Raw genomic sequence first — 11,305 nt, forward strand, 5'->3', positions numbered from 1 at the left:
AAATTTTCAATTTCTTTTAGAAAATTAATGTTTAATTTTGAACGGGATACTAAAATGAAACAAAAACTGAACTTTATGTATGATTTTGAAAAAAATAAAAGTTTAATTATTAAAACAGACTAAAACTGATAGTTTAGACACTAAACATATAAATCACCCTTTTTGTGTTAATATACTATCCTTCACGTGTTTATCTATCTCTACAAATAATATATAACTTATGATTGGATAAGTTTGAATCCCACCCTTGTATTCTTTAGGGCACATATTGGGGCATCCACTATCCTCCTTGCTTGTGCCATTATTTACCTTTTAGAGATGCCAAAATCAAATCATTTCATGTCCATACCATGTCCTAATTTTTCTCATTTGATTAATTGTTGGACTCACGATTGATTATGATTGACTGTGATACATCAAGAAATTTAAGAATAAATTTTAAAATTTTAATATTATTTTTTAAAAATAATGAGTATGTAAATTTTTTTAGTATTTTTCATTTTTTTAATATATCAAACTAAATTTTATATTTTTTATTAAATAATAGGAGATGCACTTGGCGGGCTTAGTGCATCCGTTGTTGATGATTGAGTTCTGAAATTTTATAATATAGGTGTGATTTATATTTTTTCTATATATGATAGTACGTTAGTATGAAAAATATTAAATAATGTTTAAGGATTAGCGCCGTGTAATTATTATTTTTTACCATAAAATATATTTGATAGGATGTACGACACTATCACCTATAAAATAAATAATCTCTCTATTTTCTTTTCAAATACGAGATAGTGCATATCGTGCCCCTATAATACGTGACACTAGAATTAACCATGGTCCTTCTAAATGATAAAATTATGGTTTGGTCTCTTGAAAAGTGTAGCATTTACAATTAAAACAGTAAAACTTATTTTTATCTCAAAAATAATAATTTTATAATTTTATCCTTTTTTAAAGTTTATATAATTTTAAATTAATATAATACTGAAATTATATTTTGACTTCTTAATATTTTTTAATTTAAGTTTGTAAGAAAATAGTACTACCGTAAAACGAAAGGAAATAAGACGATTTATTATATCGTGTTAAAAGTCACTGCCTTAGAAGTAATTTCATTTGATTTAGTGTAATCCCGCAAGTGTACATTGTCCCCTAACTCTAAGGCACAGTCTTTTAAACTTCGTACACCCGACATAAGGAAATGAAACCTTTTTGTATTATTCTCTTTAGGAAATTTTATCAATTAGGGAAAGAGACCGTCCCTTTTATACGAGTGATAGATGGATGAAATTGTCAAATGAAAACTACCCCTCCAATTACTCCTTAAAATATGGATAACCAACTACTTCAAAATAATCCTCCAATGTTTACATTACTAACAAACTTTAGCCTAATATACGTTTCTTGCTTAATCCCTATTTTACAAATGAGGTTAAAAAACAATATATGTTTACTTTATAAGAGGGTGGAATGTTCGAAATCAAAGCTTATATCTATTACTATTATCAAGCAAAACTGAAATTATGTTTTTGACCATCACATCATTAGTTCACGTGTTGAAAATTCAACTGTGTCTATGTAAATAAGAATGTTATTTGTTTTGTTTCTTGTTTGAAAATAACAAAGGCCGTTGTGGACACCCGTTTTTGTCCGGGTCTTTTATATTTATTTTTATTTTTATTATTATTAATTATTATTAACTATTATTATTAATTTTACATATTACATTTTTTTTGCAGGCTTAGAAGCCCAATTCAGATTACAAAGGCTCAATCCCGGAGCCCAACAACCCAGACCTGCGGCCCAGCAATCGGCCCAAACCCGCTAGGGTTACCCCTTCTCTGCCTCAGCGCCGCACCATCAAGACCGTCTGATCTGGACCCATCCAATGGTCCAGATCAAAGGCCATTTAGGTCTGAAACCCTAAACCAAGAGAGCAGCCACGCCGCCTCTTCCAATCCCCAGCCGCACGTTGATCTTCACCGGTCATTCCTGAGCCGCGTGAGTTGCTGTCGAGCCAACCCAAGCCACCGAGCATATCTCAAGTCAAGTTCATCATCAACAGTGGATGAAAAATAATCCATCAGTCAGTGATTCAAAGAAAAAATCAAATAAAATCAAGCAAGTACAAAAGAAATCCCGAAAAATCGGGATGTAATCATGCAAAGTTAGTGAGACCCATCCCCTATTTTTCCTAGATATCATCATCATCTCACCAGAAATCCAGAGGCAAGCAAACATAAAAGAGAAAAGAAGAGAAAATGGAGAACGGTCGGTGATATAAAAAAAAACAGAGAACCTAAAAAAAAGGAGAGAGGAAAACATCCATTCGAAAAAATAAAAAGAGAGATAGAGTGAGAATCTTACCCTTTTTTGACCACCACCGTTGCTTCATCGGAGCCAAGCGTCCCTCACCGAAGGTAAAAAAAGAACTTGTCTCTTTGCTGGGGTTTGTTGGGTTCGAAATTAAAGGGTTTATCTGGGTATTAGGTCAGCGTAGTGGGTAGATCTAAGGGCGTAGAGAACCTTCTCTGGGTTTGGGTTACTCCCCGTGGCCACCGTTCTACGTTGGCCGGGGAGTTAGGGCCTCTGTTTTAGGCGAAGGGAGAAGGGAATATGAGAAGGGAAAGGGACGAGTGAAACGGTTGAGGAAATGGGGAGAGAGCAAATGATTTTAGGGTTTCAGAATAACCCTTAAAAGGGTTATATTTCAGACGTCGAGCGACGTCGTTTTGAAGCAAGAGGGAGGCCGAGTGATGGGATTAAGGGCTAATAGCCTATTTGGTCCTCTTACCTCTGTAATCTTGCACGCGTGTTCTTAACATTTATGGGTAAATAACAGTTTAGGTCCCTCAAGCTTTTGTAAGGGTTGTAATCTGGTCACTAAATGAAATCCATGCAATCTTATTTCGAGCCTATAGTTTTATTTTGTTTTATTTGAATCACTAGTTTATATATTATGTATGTTTTATGATCTTCGAATTTGGACATGTGATTTATGTTTTTCTTCATTTTGGTCACTGGACTGGTTATTGTTAATATTTTTGAAAGTTTAGACATTGTACTCTTTATTTATGAAACTTTTATCTTGATCACTACTCTCATATTTTGGGTTAAATATCGATTAATGTCTGTTTATTTTACTTTCATTATATTTTAGTCCTTATCTGGTTTATTATTACATTTTTATTAGAGTTCGAATTTGGCCATATTATTTTATGCATGTTTCGTTTTAGTCCCTGTTTAACATTTGGCTTAATTGTGGTTTAGTTCTTTATGTTTTTTTCATTTCATTTTGGTCCCTAATATGATTTATGGTTTATTTGTTTTACTGTTTTTTAATATTTGTTAATTATATTTTAGCCCCTTAAATGTTTTAATATTTATTTTGGTCTGTAATATTTACTAATTTGTATTTTAGCCATTTATGTATGGATGTGCATTTTACTCATTAGATGATTATTGGTATTGTGTTTACTTTAATTTAATATAAATCTTTGTATTCCAATCACATTTATTTTCATTATATTTTTATCTATGTAAGAAATATTCGATTATATTTTCAAGAACACGTATGCGTAGAATGGGCGTGGAAAGTACCACTTGGTCGAAGTGGTACGATCCGATACGGCATTTTAACGACATAGGGACTTGTAACAAGTCGAGTATATTTTACTAATTAATTTATTAAAATGATGTAATGTGTGGTACCTTAAGTGACGCTCACTTTATTTTATGTGAATGTAAATTTTAAATTTTCATTTTATATTTGATACACGTTTTTAAATAAATGATGAGAGAATATTCTTTAAAAGATAAGAAATAGATGAGTTAATTTTCCCGACGGAGGATTGTTAATCTCGAGATTTCTTTTCAAATTAAAGAATTTTCTCTGATAAAATAATTCGAAGTAAATTAATTAAATCTCAATAAACAAATCATATTTTAGTTTTATATTCAATTTGTAATTTCCACCATTTACGACGATGTGTAAACTACACAGTACCAATTTTGGGCGCTGTGGGGGTGTTTACCCTTCCCCACACGTAACCGACTCCCGAACCTGTTTTAAATGAATCTTTGGTAACGTAGACCAAATTTTTGTCTTATAAAATTATTTTTCTTAAAATTATTTTTAAAAGACGTTTTTAGGTATTTGACCTACCTAACCTAAAGGTCGATGGCGACTCTTTTCAATCTTATTCAAATCCATTCAAAATCACCAAATTTTCCAAATTAAAGTCGTAATCGTTTTTTAAAATAATATTTAATTGTTTTACAAAAAAAAATGGTTATGACAGCTTGGCGACTCTGCTGGGGAAGGAACTAGAGAGTCAGGCTGTCGGTCGTTTATATATGGTCGTTATGGTGGAAATTATAAGTTCAAATCTTTAGTAAAACTATGATCTATGTATTGAATTTTTATTTATTATTTTATCTCTTTATTTTTATATACTAACATTTTAATTGTTTTCATTTTTTTCAGATATTTCTTAGTTCCCGTTGAGTTTATTTTCCCTGTTTTTGAGTCAAAGGTTTGTTTGTTTCTCCTCACACACATCATTTTCATTTGCATAACATGAGCTCTAGACATGAGCTTCGATCCAAATTAGTTAGGGTGATTGCTTTACTCTCGTAAGAATTTATTCTTCGTATGAGTTTTAGCAAATAACCCATGGGATACATACCTTATACCTTCGTAGGAATTTATTCCTCGTATGGGTATAAGGCAGTGAATCCCCTCGAATTGAACTCAGTCCGTTTGAAACCTGTAATGGGTGAGGATTGAGGGTTTGGTAGCCCAAGGGGGCGCCGACATCAAGGACAATTCGAGTTCCTTTTTTCCTGTTAGAGCTGAAACCATGCATATAGTGAACCATAGAACGGTCACACTAGGTAGAGTCATACTGAACCTCTGTCCGTCAATAGGTACCCAAAATAGGCGTACACAATGGAGAAACCCTCTAACCTTTTTATTTTATTTTATTTATTTATTTTTGAGTGTGTAGAATAGATTTATTCTGTTAAAGCATGTGAAATAGAATTTAGGTGCAGTTAGAATTTAATTAATTTAGGAGGGTAGAGAGCATGTTTGGGTAGGACCCTTTTTGAGGAATATTATTCGGGTAGATAATACATAAATAGAATAGATTTATTTCCCGTTTTACTTATCTTTTTATGTTAAATTTATGCAATTGTTTTGACTAACTGTTTTGTTTGTTTTGTTTATTTTTTTCATACTGCATAGACATATCATTAGAAAAGGCGATTGATCTGTGAGTATCGATAAAGTGGAAAGACTTTCACGATGGAAAGGAGTTTCCTAAACAAAGAAGTGAATCCAGCAGATGTAAGGAACTGGTCCGAAGCCAAGCAGAAAGAGCAGGGAGATAGTCTATCAGGGAACTACGTGTCAGATCTGTCTGATTATGCACCAGCTTCTTTAAAACAGAATGAGCTTCAGGGATTGAAAACCATTTGGGAAAGTTGGAATCTTATTGAGAGGCAAGCTTTTCAGCAGACTTATGGGGATATATTTCATCTTATATACGTGAAGGTAGACCCGGTTCTCATACGAAGCATAATACAGTTTTGGAATCCGGCCTATAGTTGTTTCACATTCAACCGAGAGGACATGACTCCAACCCTTGAGGAATACCAATTTCTGTTGAATCTGACAAGCGTTAAAGTGGACAAAGTTTACTCCCGGTCGATAAAAGGGCCTTCTTTTAAGTCAAAGCTTGCAAAGATCTCGGGCACAAGCGACAAATGGGTAAATGATCGCTTGCAACGCAAGGGAGAAAGTGAGGGAGTGCCGTGGCCTCACTTACAAAAGATAGCTGAAGCACACGTAGATGAAAACGTGCGTAGAGATGTATTTGCTTTGGGTATATATGGTTTGGTAATCTTTCCAAAATGTTTGGGATTGATCGAGCTAGCAGTAGTCGATTTGGTTGAGAAGTTAGGAAGAGAGGTGAATCCAGTCCATGCGATTCTTGCTGAAACCTTCCGATCTTTGAATATATGTAGAAGGTTGGGGGGAGGTCGTTTTATGGGTTGTGCTCAATTGCTTACTGTGTGGATCAGAAGCCATTTCTGGAAGGAAGAAAAAGTCAACTATAACCGTTTTTTGAAAGATTATTCTCCTGTTGCTGAGTACCTTACGAAGGAGTGGCCTGAAGTATCTCAGAAAGATCAATGGATTGATTTCTTCCGGAATCTACAGAGTCAAAACATAGCATGGCGAACACCGTGGCTGATGCATACACAAATCTTGTTCAAGTGTGGAGATTTGGACTGGATTATATTACTGGGACTGTGGGGAGGAGTGGGATACGCTCCTTTGTTGATATTGAGACAGTACGGTGCCCGACAGTTTGTTCCCGTGACTCATGGGTTGACTGGTGCTGAATTTGATTATAAAGAAGGCAATTATAGAAAGAAAATCAAAGATGTGGCTGATTCTTGGAGGATGACTTTTAGGACTAAAGTGGTTGGAGCGGATGTTATCTTGACGCCCGATTATGAAGCCTGGAGAATCAAGAGGATAAATGATAAAATACCTTTAACATCTGGAGTGGGATTAAGGTCGATAGAAGAACAAATCAGAAATATCCCTTCGAATTTGGAAATCCAAAGAATTGAGTTTGAAATGGAAAAGGCTAAAGATTCCAAGAAAATAGAAGAGATGGAGAGAGAAAACTTCATGTTGACTATCGAGGCTGAATTTCATGCCAGACAGTTTATAATGATGAGAGAACGGAAAGAGGAGGTGGAAGCCGATTTAGAAGACTTAAAAAAAGATTATCAAATGGTGCAGCAAGTGAGAAAGAGACTTGGATCCAGAGAATTAGCAGCTGCAAGACGGCGAATCAAAAGTCTGGAAATTGAGAACAAGTGTCAGATCAAGAAGATAGAAGCTGGAAAAGCAAAAGTATGCGAGTTAGAAGCCGATAAAAAGGAATTGATCAAGCAGTATAAAGCTGAGGCTCGTAGAGCTCAAAAACTCCATGAAGAAAAAGAAGTCAGCCTGAAAGAATTAGAAGAAGAAAAGAATCAAGTCCAGGGGTTAAAAACTGAGATGAACAGTATAATTGAGGACTTTGAGGACAAAGATCGAAGAATTTTAAAGCTCGAAGAAGAAAGAAAGCAAAAGAAAGAAGAGATGCGGTCTGAGAGACAGGGATGGAATCGAATCCTAGATAGAAAGCAGGCAGAGATTGGATCGTGGATGCAGAGATTCTCTACAAAAAGTCAGCAAGTAGATGAGCTCACGGGAGAAATGGGAGAATTACAGATGAGATTCGAACATGAGATGAACCAATCTCGAGCTATGAATGATGAGCTCAAAAGTCATGTATCGAACCTTGAGCAATCCCTTCTGCAAGTGCAAGTTCCTCCCGCTTCAGTGGACCTAAGAGTTGCTCTCGAAGAAAACAAATCCTTCCAGAAGGAAATCAGAGAATTGAAAGGTGAACTCCAGAAATGCCGAATTCATATTACCAGTCTAGAAAAAGAAATCAAACGCATCAATAAGGGATGGGAAAATACATATGAGCATTATCGATCCTTGGTAGAAGAACGCGAGCGCATGATGGGGGAAGCTATTGCTCAAATGGGTGAAGTGGCTCGGTACATGAACGAATTAGCCAATAGAGCGGAGATCATCCAACTGCGCACAAATCTGGTTTCTGAATATACAATGGAGATCATCGCCATTATGAATGAAATTGTAGAGCTGAGTCTGAGGGCTAGGCCTTATATGTAATAGAACTCCTTTGTAATGAGTGAAACTTTTTATCCAATGAAAGTATTTCCGAATGGTTACTGCTTGGGTCAACACCTTTTATTTGCATTTCATACTTGCATCATTCATTATGCATAAGTAAATTCATCATTTATAATGCATCACCAATAAAATGTATCATTTATAGCACATTACCAATAATATGCATTCGAATTTAAAAGAACAATAAAATTAATTTCCGAAGGGTTATGTGACAGACGATTCTGGCAAGTAAGAACTCCAATCCTTATCACACGCGAAGTAGAGCCATGGAGGCCAAGCTTGATCAATTAAAGAAAGAAATGCAAGAAGATTTACTAAGAATACAACAAGAATGGCAGGCAAAGATGGATCAGTCACAAAAGTCAATCATAGATCAAATCCTGCAAAGCCAGGCTAATATGATGAATGAGATGATAACCAAGATGTCTGGGTTACGTACTGAAACAGTTAAAGAACCAAGCACTGCTCCTGTTGAAGTTTCTAGGCAGGAGTCTACCCCGAGACTAGTTATCTCACCTGAAAAGCTGGTTGAACATCCTGCAGGGTCTTCAGCTATAAAGGTTCAAATGGCCACGACTAACCCTCAAAACAGTCCTTATGAGTATATTGATGTAGATCCTGAGGAAATGGAGAAACCTAAAACGGAAGTACCAGAGAATTTAAAGGACTGGTGCAAAGGGTTTTTTAAAGAAATGGGAAAGCAGAGTTCTCAAGACGGAATGAATGCAGAGGAATTGAGTCTTGTGCCAGACCTAGTATTACCACCAAAGTTCAAAATGCCAGAATTTGAAAAGTATGATGGGAAAACTTGTCCTGTTGCTCACTTGACCATGTTTTGTCGAAGAATGACAGGATTTGTGAAGGATGATGGGCTATTAATTCACTGTTTCCAGGCCAGCTTGACGGGGTCAGCTGTCAGATGGTATAACCAATTAACCCGAGCTAAAATAGGGTCTTGGAAGGATTTGGCCAATGCGTTTAAAGAACAATATCAACACGTTACCGACATGATGCCTGATCGTGTTACTCTCCAAAATATGGAGATGAAGCATAATGAGACCTTCCGACAATACGCTCAGCGCTGGAGGGATATTACTGCTCAAGTGCACCCACCGCTTATTGAGAGGGAATTTATAACCATGTTTATAGATACGTTAAAATCTCCTTATACTGATCATATGTTAGGAGTGGCAACTAAGAGCTTCTCTGATATCGTGATGTGCGGAGAGATGATCGAGAGAGCATTAAAGAAGGGGCAGATTGTCGGTAGCCAAATTCCTGCAAAGAAACCCTATGTGAAAAGGAAAGAAGGAGAGGTGAATAATGTAAATTTCTCTGTGAGTAAGCCGAAGATGGGAAATTCTTCTTCATCTCAAGGAGAGACTAAGCGCGAGCATAACAATGAAAGGATGACGTTCACTCCCATACCAATGACTTACAGTGAGCTCTTACATGGATTAGTCCAAGCTCACGTAGTGTCACCAAAATTCATTGATCCAATTAAACCACCTTATCCAAAATGGTTCAACAAAAATGAGACATGCGAATATCATGCAAATCTCAGAGGACATAACATTGAAAAGTGTCTCGCTTTTAAAAGAGTGGTTGAAGATCTGATCAAGAGAAAGGTGGTGTCCTTTAATGATTCTGAAGCACCCTGTGTTGCTGCAAACCCGCTTCCAAATCATCAGAAATAGGGAGTGAACGCTATTGAGAAAAATCAGAAAATTAAAAGGAGAATTGAAGAAATAAGAACACCACTGAAATGGGTATATGCTCAAATAAAGGAGAGAGGGTTGTTGAGCCCTAGAAATGAATGCTCAACGGAAAAGACAGAAATCTTTTGTGAATACCATGGTGAAAATGGTCATCAAATTCAGGACTGTCAAGAATTCAGGCAAATAGTCCAAGAATTAATGAACAAGCAGGAGTTGCAGTTCTATGAAGAAAGAATGAGTGAGAATGAAAGATATATCTGCGCTTCTGAAGAAAATTCAAGGGAAGCTGAAAAGAATTTAAAAAAGCCTGTCCTGGTCATATCGAAACCAAATTACGAGGCCAGCAGTGAAAGTATAACATCTAGGGTGGTGATCAAAACCCCTGCGCCTTTTACCTACAAGAGTAACAAGAGTGTTCCCTGGGACTATACATGCCAAATTAATACTCCTGAGAGTAAGGAGGAAGAGGTTGCTGAAGTTGGGTTTTTCACCAGGAGTGGAAGATGCTATGCTCCTGGAAAGGCTGATAAAGCAAGAGATGTGGTTATTAAAGATCCTGATGATAAATTGAATGAGCCTGTTAAGATTGAGGAGGCTCAGGAATTTTTAAAGTTTCTGAAACACAGCGAGTATAATATTGTGGAATAGCTTCATAAGACCCCAGCACGGATTTCAATGTTATCTCTACTGATGCATTCGGAAGTACATCGAAATACTCTGATCAAAGTGCTGAATGAAACTTTTGTAGGGAAGGATATACCAGTGGAACGTGTGGACAGAATGGTAAATCATATTAATGCAGATAATTTTATTTATTTTTATGATGACGAAATACCTGAAGAAGGAAAAGGCAGGGGCAAGGCTTTACACATTACGGCTCATTGCAAAGGAGTCATCGTCTCAGGGGTGTTAATTGACAACGGATCGGCCTTGAATGTTATGCCATTCGCCACTCTAAATAGACTTCCTATGGATGTATCACAAATGAGGGTTTGTGGCAATGCTGTAAGGGCATTCGATGGGACAGAACGCAAGATAATGGGGAAGATGATTATCCCTCTCAGAATTGGCCCTACAACATTTGAAGTAGATTTTGTTGTCATGGATATTCATCCGAGTTATAGTTGCTTGCTAGGGAGACCCTGGATTCACATGGCTGGGGCAGTTCCTTCCTCCCTTCACCAAAAGCTCCGATTCATTGTTGATGGGACTCTGGTGACCATCAAAGCGGAAGAAGACATCATTGCCTCTATCACTACAGATGCACCATATGTAGGGGTAGATGAAAATGCACTAGAGTCCTCCTTCCAGTCTTTGGAATTTGTTAATGCTACTTTTATCTCTGAAGGCAAAAGAATTCCCATTCCTCATCTTTCAAAAAATACAAAGATGCAATTAAAAGAGACATTAGCTAGAGGAGCAAAGGTAGGGAAAGGTTTGGGAAAGAAACTGCAAGGCATCACTGAAGGGCTGGCTCCAGTTCCTAAAAGAAATTATTTTGGTCTTGGATACAGACCAACGTACCATGATAAAGTCAAGGATGCACAAAAGCTTAAGGAAAGGAGGAAGGCAAGAGTAAAGGGAAAAGATCTTGTTTGGGGACCCATGGTCATTCCGCCTCTCTCCAAATCTTTTGTGTCTGGAGGATTAGTGATTGACACGCTGAAACAGTCATGGGATATTGAAGATACAGAATTTGTTGAGGATTTATTGGGAAGCCTGAGCATCAACGTTATCACAGATGATTCTACTGGAGAGTGCTCATTAGCATCAATCCGTCCGTGTCCTCCTGGCTATG

Source organism: Hibiscus syriacus, unplaced genomic scaffold, assembly GCF_006381635.1.
Source record: "Hibiscus syriacus cultivar Baekdansim isolate YM2019G1 unplaced genomic scaffold, ASM638163v2 tig00110429_pilon, whole genome shotgun sequence".
NCBI classification, from domain to species: Eukaryota; Viridiplantae; Streptophyta; class Magnoliopsida; order Malvales; family Malvaceae; genus Hibiscus; species Hibiscus syriacus.